We start from the raw sequence: 12617 nt of genomic DNA on the forward strand, positions 1-12617 counted from the left end.
CAAAACCAGCCTGGCCAACATGGTGAAACCCTGTCTCTACTAAAAATACAAAAATTAGCCGGGCATAGTAGCGGGTGCCTGTTATCCCAGCTACTCGGGAGGCTGAGGCAGGAGAATCACTTGAACCCAGGAGACGGAGGTTGCAGTGAGCAGAGATTGTGCCATTGCAATCTAGCCTAGGTGACAGAGCGAGACTCTGTATCAAAACAAAACAAAACAAACAAACAAAAAATGGCCAGGTGCATTGGCTCATGCCTGTAATCCCAGCATTTTGAGAGGCTGAGTCAGGTGGGTCACTTGAGGTCAGGAGTTCGAGACCAGCCTGGCCAACCTGGTAAAACCCAGTCTCTACTAAAAATACAAAAATTAGTTGGGCATGATGGTGTGAGCCTGTAATCCCAGCTACTCCAGAGGCCAAGGCTGGAGAATCACTTGAACCCTGGAGGTGGAGGTTGCAGTGAGCTGAGATCGCGCCATTGCGTTCCAGCCTGGGCAACAAGAGCGAAACTCTGTCTCAGAAAAAAAAAAGAAAAAGAAAAAAGGAAAAAAAAAGAAACAAGGTCTCACTATGTTGCCAGTCTGGAATTCCTGGGCTCAAGTGATGCTCCTGCCTCAGGCTCCCAAGTGGTTGAGACTACAGGTGTGCACCACCAAGCCCAGCAAAAGTTTAATTTTTTTTTTTTTTTTTTTTTTTTTGAGACAGAGTCTCGCTTAGTCGCCCAGGCTGGAGTGCAATGGCGCGATCTCGGCTCACTGCAAGCTCCGCCTCCCGGGTTCACGCCATTCTCCTGCCTCAGCCTCCCGAGTAGCTGGGACTACAGGCGCCCGCCGCCTCGCTCGGCTAATTTTTTGCATTTTTAGTAGAGACGGGGTTTCACCGTGTTAGCCAGGATGGTCTCGATCTCCTGACCTCGTGATCCGCCCGCCTCGGCCTCCCAAAGTGCTGGGATTACAGGCGTGAGCCACCGCGCCCGGCCAAAAAGTTTAATTTTTTAAAAAAACCTAAAATTTGCTATTTAGGTAAGTGAGAGAAGCTGACAATATGATATCACTGTTGTTAAAAAAAAAAAAAAAAAAAAAAAACAGTAACTATACCTTTCTAGCCCTCAAAAGCCTCATTTCCTAATACCAGCAACTTAGGGGTTAGGATTTAACATACGAATTTAGGGGGTAGGGGACACAAATATTCAGATCATAGCACCCACCTTTCCTCCAACCTTATCTCCCACTAGGCACCCCTGGTATATTGAGCTGCATTCTGGCTTCCTTACTTTTTTTTCATACCTGAAGCACATTCACATCTCAGAGTCTTTGTACTTGTGGTTCCCTCTGTCCAGAACACCCCTGCCCTAGATATTTGCAAAGCTTCTTCTTGCTTTCAGGTCTTTAATAAAATGTGATGGCTTCTGAGAAACCTGGTTGCCTCGCCACCCTATCTAAAGTAGCAGCGCTATCACTCTCTAGCCCTTGACTCTTTTTCTACAAAGCATCTACTGCCACTATTACATATCTATTTGCTCATTATCTGTCTCCTTCTCTAGAACATAGGTTCCATGAGGGCAGAACTTTGTTTACTGCCCAATCCCCAGAGCCTAGGTCAGCATTTGGAGCATAGAAAATGATCAATAGGCCGGGCCTGGTGGCTCATGCCTGTAATCCCAGCACTTTGGGAGGCCAAGGCGGGCAGATTACCTGAGGTCAGGAGTTCGAGACCAGCATGGTGACCAACATGGTGAAACCCCATCTCTACTAAAAGTACAAAAAAATTGGCTAGGCATGATGGTATGTGCCTGTAATCCCAACTCCTCAGGAGGCTGAGGCAGAAGAATTGCTTGAACCCAGGAGACGGAGGTTGCAGTGAGCCGAGATCATGCCACTGTACTCTAGCCTGGGTGACAGAGCAGGACTCTGTCTCAAAAAAAAAAAAAAGAAAATGATCAATAAATATTTGGCAAATGAATGAATTCCGATAGTAAGGGAAATGAAACATTATATTGGCCACAGAGATTGCCAAACAGAAAGACAGAAGTGAGAAGAACGTGAAAGAAAAGTCATACTGATATTCATTGAAGGCCTCATAGTAAGCCGGCTCAGTATCCGAGGTCACATTCCTGTTTTACTGAAGATCAGGAATTGACATACAAATGGTGATAATATATTGAATAGAAGTCAGACAATGTGCAGAAGATATTTTGTGAGACAAAGTATCTCTGTTCATATTTTAATCAATATTCCTATAGTATTAAAAATGGAGGCCAGGCGCAGTGGCTCATGCCTGTAATCCTAGCACTTTGGGAGGCTGAGGTGAGTGGATCACAAGGTCAGGAGTTCGAGACCAGTCTGGCCAACATAGTGAAACCCCATATCTACTAACAAAACAAAAAAATTAGCTGTGTGTGGTGTGTGTAGGAGCTGTAGTCCCAGCGACTCAGGAGGCTGAGGCAGGAGAATAGCATGAACCCAGGAGGCAGAAGTTGCAGTGAGCTGAGATCATGCCGCTGCACTTTCAGCCTGGGCAACCTAAGTGAAACTCTGTCTCAAAAAACAAACAAACAAACAAACAATCAAAAAACAAAAAACAAAACAAAACAAAAAAAAAGAGGTATAGGGAGAAAACTCACTTGGGAATTTTGTAATATTTAATACAATTTTGGGTGATGGTTATGGCTATAGTTTGAGATGAGCTTTGGTCACATTTTTCTGAGAAGCTGTGATTCCTTACTAAAAATTATGAAAGCAAGCTTGGCCTGATTTAGCCAAAGTGACATCAATTTCCTGAAGCAACAGGTAGCTGCCCACTTTATACCAGCATAACCTACTTTCAGACTAATTTCTAGACAGGTGGGTGGTATTAAGGCCCTGTTGCTGGCAATTTGGGGACTTAGGATATTTATGACTATTTCTGATAGCACATTCCTGCTCAGAACTGTGAGACTACCTCACATCCTTAAATTCCATGTCTGATCAAACAGTGCAAGTCACAGAACCTGTGTCCAGTACATCCAGAACCAACCTGGCCCAGCCCAGTTTAGGAGTATCGGTGATCCAGGCGGGTCAGCAGCATCTCTGTTTGGAAAGAGGAATTTGGCCTGCCCTGACTGTATCATTCTCCTCGTCTAACCTTTAGCAGTCCATTACTGATGGGTAAAGTACTCATTCCTCCATCCACAGGCTTGATGGTACCTATTGTACCTTTATTTGTTAGAATTCAGTGGGGAAGCCATCTGGGCACAGGATTTTCTTGGTGGTTGGTTTTTTTTATTATTAATCAAATGTATTTACTTGTTATAGATAAATTCAAATTGTTTATTTCTTCTTGAGTTAATTGTTGGTAGGTTTTGTCTTTCTAGGAGTAAATTAATTTGTTGGAACATAATTGTTTATAGGATTTCTCCTCATCATTTATTGCCCCACTGAATCAAATATTCCTAAATATGACCCCTGCTTTCCTGCCCTTTCACTTTCGTACCCGGAATCCCTTCAACTTAGTCTCTGCTTATTGAAGTGTATTGAATACCTACTAGAACCAAAATATTCTTTGGAGTTCTGTAGGGAATATATGAACAAATAGATATGGTAAGGTCTTGGGTCTCAAAGAGCTTATTGTCTAGTATAGTGTCTTCTGAAGTGTGTTCTTCAGAACAGAAGTCCTACAAAATGCAACTCAAAAATAAAGTTCTATGATCAAATACCTGAGGGGAACATGGTACCATATATCATTTCTTCTATAGGTGATTCATAATTCTCATTAGCATGTTTATTACTCTGAGAAGTTCTGCAATAGAGAAGCTCAGAGTTTCCCAAAAGTATGTGATCACAGAACTCGTTTGTTATATAGCATCTATTAACAACCTAAAGACTTCTGTTCAATGGAAAATACTTCAGGAAACCATGGACTAGATAAAACACACAACCAAGTAGCTACAGTGCAAGTCAAATGTCCTAACTGAGAGCTAGTCCTGTAGCCCTCATAGGTCCATTGCTCAATGTGCACCGAAAGTCAATACACCGATACTCTGTGTTGCAGCAGAGACAGGTGTTTACTTGTAGTGCTGCCTAACGAGGAAACAGGACAAAACTTCAAATCCATCTTCCTGAGGAGTCTGAGGCTAGGAATATTAAGGGCTTTCGAGTGGGCTGAAGTGTGGAGATTGTTGATTGGCTGACAAGTGCAGGGGAAGTCACGGGAGAGAAAGATGAAGAAATGATATTCTAATGCTGATTTGGTTTTTTTGTGGTGGGGGTGTTTAAGCTGATTGGCATTAGCTGGTCTACTGGAATCAGGATCTACTTAAGCAATTCTTAAATAAAAGTCATGATTCTATCAGAGATCTTATCTAATTTCAGAAATCCTGTCTATAGGAACAGTGGGAATGCAAACAGTCAGTATCTAGTGTCATCAGTGTCTAGAGACTTTCACTTACAAGGGCGTCAGTCAACGTGCAGGCTGATTAGTGCTTAATAATAACTATATTTCTGTCCAGAATTCTTGTTAACCCTGTGAGCATGGCTTTGGTCCTTGAAACATGAGTAGGAAGATGGGGGAAACAAATGAAGGAAAGGCAGAGAAGGAAACATAATAAAGCATCCAGGGAATAGAAAGAAGAGCAGAAGAGGTGGAGACAAGAGTTAAAGGAAAAGAGAGTGGATTAACAATGTCAACAAGGTCAACAAGACCAAGAAATGACTCTTGGATTTAACGATCTTGAAGTCAGCATCAACCTTCAGAATAAAAATTCCAGGAAAATGGTGGAAGTAAATAAAAGGAAATAAGGAGTAAGTAGAATAGTTTGTGAGTTCCAAGAAAGCAGAGATTATTGCCTCTTTTATTTGCTGGTGCTCCCCAAACCCTAGAACCATAACTAGTGTTAAAAGAAAAACCTTTGACACTTAAATTTAATAGAATTTAATTGAGCAAAGAACCACTCATGAGTTGGGAAGCCCCCAAACCAGAATAGGTTCAAAGAGGGTTCGGTGCCACTGCTTGGACAAAGAAGTTTTATGGACAGAAAAAGGAAGGTGAGGTACAGATGAAGTACAGAAACAGATTGGTTACAGCTTGGTGTTTGCCTTATTTAAACCCAGTTTGAAGAGCTGGCCACCTTTGATTGGCCAACACTTGGTGATTGGCACCAGAGTAGGTTATGTTATCACTTGATGGATTCTTCCTGCCCATCACACAGGCAAAATCAGTTCACTGAGGCCATGTATTGCTGTAGAGAAAGAGTTTAATTAATGCCAGGCCAGCCACATGACAGACAGAGTTACTACTCAAATCGGTCTCCACAAAGACTTGGAGATTAGGGTTTTTCAAGGATAGATTGGTGCCCAAAGAACTAGGGAATGGGTGCTGCTGATTGGTTAGGAATGCAATCACAGGGTTGTGGAAAAGAGTCTTTGTGTGCTGAGTCCACCTCAGGGTAGGGGGCCACAGGACCGGTTGGGTCAGGAGTCACAAGTCTGGGTGAGGCCAGTCAATTGCCAGAATGCAAAAGTCTGAAATACATCTCAAAAGACCAATCTTAGGTTCGCAATAGTGATGTTATTTCTAGAAGCAATTGGGGAAGTCACATTCCAGCCTAAGCAACAGAGTAAGACCCTTTCTCAAACATAAATAAGTAAATAAATATACTAAATTATTCCCACGATTAGCTTGCCCTATGTCCAGGAATGAGCAGAGATAGCCAGCCTGAGGCTAGTAGCAAGATGAAGTCAGCCATGTTAGATTTCTCTCACTGATAATCTTTGCAAAGACAGTTTCAGTTACATTCTGTTTACACATCCAGTTAGATTACAGTTCACTATGTACAAAGAAACCTTTAATATATGTAAATGTGGCTGGGTGTAGTGGCTCACACCTATAATCCCAGCATTTTGGGAGGTTGAGGTGGGTGGATCCCTTGAGCCCAGGACTGTGAGACCAACCTGGGCAATATGGCAAAACCCCATCTCTACAAAAAATGAGCCAGGTACAGTGGCATGCACCTGCGGTCCTAGTTACCTGGGAGGCTGAGGTGGGAGGATTACCTGAGCCTAGAAGGTCAAAACTGCAGTGAGCCATGTTGCCACTACTGTACTCCAGCCTGGGTGACAGAGTGAGACCCTGTTTCAAAAAATAAATAAAATATGTAAAGAGACAGCTTTAGGCTAAGCTTAATTTAGTGCTAGCACATTGAAAGCTCTCCATAAATATTTGTAAATAAGTGCATGAATTAATGTATGATGAGTGGTGGTTTAAAAAAAGTGAGATAGGGGCTGGGCACAGTGGCTCACGCCTGTAATCCCAGCACTTTGGGAGGCCGAGGCGAGCAGATCAAGAGGTCAGGAGATCAAGATCATCCTGGCTAAAACGGTGAAACCCCGTCTCTACTAAAAATACAAAAAATTAGCCAGGCGTGGTGGCAGGCACCTGTAGTCCCAGCTACTTGGGAGGCTGAGGCAGGAGAATGGCGTGAACCCAGGAGGCGGAGCTTGTAGTGAGCTGAGATGGTGCCACTGCACTCCAGCCTGGGCGACAGAGCAAAACTCCATCTCAAAAAAAAAAAGTCAAGCAATGGGGGTAATAAAGGAAAGACTACAACAATAATGTAGTTGAGGAAAGGGGCAACTTGAACACACTTCTAGGCGGAGGACTCCAGTGGAAAAGTAAACATCAAAGATGCAAAATAGGGAAACTGATGGGACACTATCATAATTAAAGCAAGAGGAAATGAGAACAATGTCACAAGTAGGAGGATAGGAGAAAGTAGGTCTCATTATGGGTTCCATATTTCCATTAACTATATCAAAATCAACTCAACCGGCCTAGTGCGGTGGCTGACGCCTGTAATCTCTGCACTTTGGGAGGCCGAGGCGGGCGGATCACAAGGTCAGGAGATCGAGACCATCCTGGCTAACACGGTGAAACCCCCGTCTCTACTAAAAATACAAAAAATCAGCTGGGTGTGGTGGCAGGCACCTGTAATCCCAGCTACTCAGGAGGCTGAGGCAGGAGAATGACGTGAACTTGGGAGGTGGAGCTTGCAGTGAGCTGGGATCATGCCACTGTACTTCAGCCTGGGCAACAGAGCCAGACTCCGTCTCAAAAAAAAAAAAAAAAAAAAAAAAAATCCACTCAGCCACCCAAGCTAGTATAAATAAAAATTGTTGGAAGCCGTTGTTTTGGACTAAGCTCCTGTACTAAGCCCCAACAGACCAGGCTAAAAAAAATGGAGTCGCACATGCTAAAGTTCTAAGTCATCAAACCCACACTAAGTTTTTATCTCACCTTCCTAGAAGGCAGGAGAAAGAGATAACAGCCAATTTCCTCGAACAGGCTAGTTTCAATCTTCAATCCACATGATAATGAAGTTCCCTCTGCTTTAATCTGTATACAAAAGAAATAGCCTGATGTAATCTGACATTAATAAGCTGTTTTTCTGTTGTTTTAGCCTCCTGTTCCCACCTTACAAGAAGAGTTGCTTTGAAATGACTAATATGCTGTGTTCTTTGCTTCTGCTTTCTTCAGCTTTCTTTAGCCCTTATCTGTCTATAAAGCCAACCTCTTCTGCTCAGCTCATTGTGCTCCTAAATGCCAGAGGTTTGGTCTAGGTGCTGCTGCTTGGTGTGCAGACAGCCAATCATTCAGGCATTGAGTATTGTCCGGGAAGAAGATGTTAAATCAAGTCCTACAGCTGAGTAGATGGGAGATCAGTCTTCAATCCATCTCCCTGACCAACTAAAATCAGGGGTTTCTGTAGCAGGGAAGAAATGTAACTATATGCAAATCACAGGAATTAGGCAGAGGTAAGGAAAATAAGTTGGTCAACAGGAAGCAGGTGGTCAGTTAAGCAATCATGATGGGTAAGAAGTCTTGAGTCTCTTTGTCCAGATGCAATGATCTGGTAACTTTCAGCTCTCTGGTACTATATGGGAGGCCTGATGGTTGGTTTCCTCAGAAAGGAACTCAGATAAGAGAAATGTGACTCTCGAGTTTTAAGACTGTGAGGGTCAATTTCTATGTTTATTCAAAATAAATCATAAACATCAGTTTTATGGAACAATTAGGCCAGTTTCAATCCAAACACCTACTATATTTTATGGAATAAAATATTGCCTGATTCTAGAATCTCAAACAAAGCCTACTGAGATCTTTAAATTTGTAATTTTGTTCCTTGATGCTAGAAACTCCTGTCTTCTTTAACATGTCTTTGACTTTCATCTTCTTGCCTGCTTAAATGGGCACTAAGCTTTCTCAATTCCATACCTGTCATGCTCCACAGCCATTCTCATTTTTTATCCCCATTGGTACTACCCTAAGTAAGGCATTTGCCATTTCTTTCCTGAAAAAATTTAACGATTTTCTGACTATGATAGATTAAATTTAGCCTAAAGCTCCTTAAGTATGTTAAGTCTGGCCGAATGGTTTCACCATACAGTGAACTTTAACCTACCTAGATGTGTAAATAGACTGTAAATTACACTTGTAAAAAAGAGCCAAGTCTCAACCAATCACAGAAGCCATACTTCAGCCAATCATAGGTGGCCAGCTGTTCAAACAGTGCTCAAGTAAGACAAACATCCGGCTCTAACCAATCCAGTTGTTTCTGTACCTCACTTCCGTTTTCTGTGTCACTTTCCTCTTTCTGTGCATAAATCCCATCTGAACATGTGGCACCCCAGAAGTCTCTCTAAACATGTTATAGTTGGGCATGGGATGGGCTGCCCAATTTGTGAATCATTTTTTTGCTCAATTATACTCTATCAAATAGACTTTGCCTAAAGTTTTTCTTTCAACATTAAACCATAAACTCAGTGGTTTTCTGTTCTCAGCCCTTTCTCTATACTGTCATCAGCACTGCGGTCTAAATCACAGATGTGATCATGCCATTTTTTTCTTCAAAAGCGCAGCAATAGATCATTCCTTCATTTATTGAGAGCTTCCTATGTGCTAGCTTCTGGGGATGCACTGGTGAGTTATAATAAAGGGAACATTTCCAACTAGGGGCAAAGAAATCAAATGGTCATCACAAAATGAAAAGATGCTCAATGTTATTTTTCTCCCATGATATTGGCAAAGAATTTTCTTTTTTCTTTTTTGAGATGGAGCCTTGCTCTGTCGCCCAGGCTGGAGTGCAGTGGCGCAGTCTCAGCTCACTGCAACCTCCACCTCCCAGATTCGAGCGATTCTCCTGCCTCAGCCTCCTGAGTAGTTGGGACTATGGGTGTGAGCCACCATGCCCAGCTAATTTTTGTATTTTTAGTGTAGATGGGGTTTCACTATGTTGGTCAAGCTGGTCTTGAACACCTGACCTCAGGTGATCCACCCACCTCGTCCTCCCAAAGTGCTGAGATTACAGGCATGAGCCACTGCACCTGGCCAGCAAAGATTTAAAAGAATGAAAATATCCAATGTTGGCAAATATGTGGGAAAACAAGCAACCTCATCCACTTGTGGTGAGAGTATTAATAGATACAAACTTTTTAGAGGGAAATATAGCAATAATTATTAAAATTCTAAGGCTAGGCACAGTGGCTCACGCCTGTAATCTCAGCACTTTGGGAGGCTGAGGCAGGCAGATCACTTGAAACCAGGAGTTAGAGACCAGCCTGGCCATCATGGCGAAACCCCATCTTTACAAAAAAATACAAAAATTAGCTGGGTGTGGTGGTGTGTGCCTGTAGGCCCAGCTGCTTGGGAGGATGAGATGAGAGAATGGCTTGAGCCCAGGAGGTGGAGGTTGCAGTGAGCCAGTATAGTGGCACTGCACTCCAGCCTCAATGACAGAACCAGGCTTTGTCTCAAAAAATAAAATAAAATAAAATAAATTTTAGTAATACTCATTTGCCCTAACAATGGTTATCTCCGGAGTTGTGGAATTTTATACATATATATATAAATATATATATATATATATTTTTTTAAACAGAGTCTCATTCTGTCACCCGGGCAGGGGTGCAGTGGTGCAATCTCAGCTCACTGTCACCTCCACCTCCCAGGCTCAAGCGATTCTTGTGCCTCAGCTTCCCAAATAGCTGGGATTATAGGTGTATGCCACCATGCCTGGCTAATTTTTGTATTTTTAGTAGAGATGGAGTTTCCTCATGTTGACCAGGCTGGTCTTGAACTCCTGACCTCAGGCGATCTGCCCATCTCAGCCTCCCAAAGTGCTAGGATTATAGGCATGAGCCACTGCGCGAGGCCTGGAATTATTATATAAAAAACTTTTTTTTTTTTTTTTTAGACGGAGTCTCGCTCTGCCACCCAGGCTGGAGTGCAGTGGCCGGATCTCAGCTCACTGCAAGCTCCGCCTTCCGGGTTCACGCCATTCTCCTGCCTCAGCCTCCGAAGTAGCTGGGACTACAGGCGCCCGCCACCTCGCCCGGCTAGTTTTTTGTATTTTTTAGTAGAGACGGGGTTTCACCGTGTCAGCCAGGATGGTCTCCATCTCCTGACCTCGTGATCCGCCCGTCTCGGGCTCCCAAAGTGCTGGGATTACAGGCTTGAGCCACCGCGCCCGGCCTTATAAAAAACTTTTTTATATTCCTAGGAATCTGTAAGGCAAAAATAAAAAATAAAGAGAGAAAAAGAAAAAAAAGTAACTTTTTACTTCTCTCAGTATTTTTCACTACTTTTCATAGTATTTAAATGTTTATGTTTATTATTATTATTATTGTTTTGAGATGGAGTCTCACTCTGTTTCCCAGGCTGGAATGCAGTGGCAGGATCTTGTCTCACTGCAATCTCCGCCTCCCGGGCTCAAGTTAATCTCCTGCATCAGCCTCTTGAGTAGCTGGAATTACAGGTGTGTGCCACCATGTCTGGCTAATTTTTTTGCATTTTTGGTAGAGACGGGGTTTTGCTATGGTGCTCAGGCTGGTCTTGAACTCCTGGCCTCGAGTGATCCGCCCACCTCGGCCTCCCAAAGTGCTGGGATTACAGGCATGAGACACCGCACCCAGCCTTATTTATTTATTTTTTCAATTTAAAAAATGAAGATACAAAAATGACACCAAAAAAATTTTTTTTCTTTAATAGATTCATGCTTTTTAGGTCAACATTCAAGGCTCTTCAAAATGAGCCCCTAGCCCCACAATTTCACCTCCACCATTTCCATCCACCCTTCTGTCACCCAGAATTATCCTAGGTGATACTTCTTGTTCTATTTCACTCCCTCCACCGTTCCTCCCACTGGAATGCCTTCCCTCCTCCTGTATTAATCAAAATAATACTCATCTTCCCGGGCAGCCCAGGCATGACTTCCCTTTCTCTGGGATGCTTGTGCTCTCATCTGGATTAAATTGTCCTCCTTGGTGCTGAGGCGGTAGTTTGTTTACACCTCTAGCAGAGCACAGTTTGGCTTGCACTGTTGTCACTTGTGTCTGGTGTCTCCCTTGCCAGCATTTATTCTCCGCTTTCCTTGCCTTTTCTGGGAAATAAATGTTCATTTCAAAATATTTATTCAGAGCATTGCATGTTCCATACATAAATCCACGCTTAAATTATTCAGCTCCTGGAGATACACAGCTCAGCCATGTGGGCAATTACCTCAAGTCACAAAATCCTATTTTGTATTAATTTGTATTTGAAGAGAGTGCAGGAATGCATTAAACATGTCTATAGCTGCCTGGTGTTTATTCACTGACAATGAGCCGGAATTATTACTTCACTTTAAGCCTTTCTCTGGTGATTTGTTTACAAAGAGTTGTGCTAAATAGCTGAATTGTTGTCATGACCCTTTGCCTAGATCTTTTCAAAACAGTCATTAGATTTGTGTTTTACATAACACACACACACACACACACACTCTCACACAAAATCTCATAACCAGGAGGAAAACTGAAAACAATTTAGAATTTTAAACTTGAACGTGAGTTAAGACTGGGTTTACGGTAATGGGGATAGCCCATGATTTTGTAACTAGACAATAATTTAATTTGTACCACTTGTAAGTACTAAGTTTCTGTGGTTGCCAAAAGTAAACTATGACAGTGTGTGGAATGAACTAATAACTGTAAATGAACTTGATCAATAGGGCTCCTCCCAGTAAATCAAATAATTAGTCAATTTTTGCTGTGTTGGAGACTACAGTTTCAGGTCCCCAAGTGGGAGTAGCTCTTAAAGCAAAAGTGGCAGCTCATTATCATTTGTAAATTTCCACTAACAAGCCAGCCTGGCTGTGTCTTTTGGCAGCCAGGGCTGTGACCTTTCTAACAGCCCAGTGTTTGTCATTGTTTTGTTTAAGAGCATCTATATATGCCATAGAAGTTCTGGGGAGAGAGAGTCAGAAAAAGAAAACTAAAACTAAGAAGGAAATCAAAAGCAAAAAGCCAGAAACTACTTCTTTAGCCTTTTCTTTATGATCTCAGGACTTCAGGGACCTTGAAAGATTGATTTCCTTTCACTCAAGTTTCTCATAAAATTAGCTTTGGCTCATACATCTGTTACACAGTAGTTAATTTTACAAGATAAGAAGTACATGGGAAATGTGTCTGAGGGAAAAATCGAGTGCTGGAAGCTCAAGAGACACTTATAAGGTCACAGAACAAAGCTAGTAAGTAAAATGGTCCTACTATAGACCTGCAAATAGCAAAGGGTCTGCCTTGGGTTAATTTCAGTGTATCTTTAATCACATTTC

Source organism: Macaca fascicularis, chromosome 13 (genome assembly GCF_037993035.2).
Source record: "Macaca fascicularis isolate 582-1 chromosome 13, T2T-MFA8v1.1".
NCBI classification, from domain to species: domain Eukaryota; kingdom Metazoa; phylum Chordata; class Mammalia; order Primates; family Cercopithecidae; genus Macaca; species Macaca fascicularis.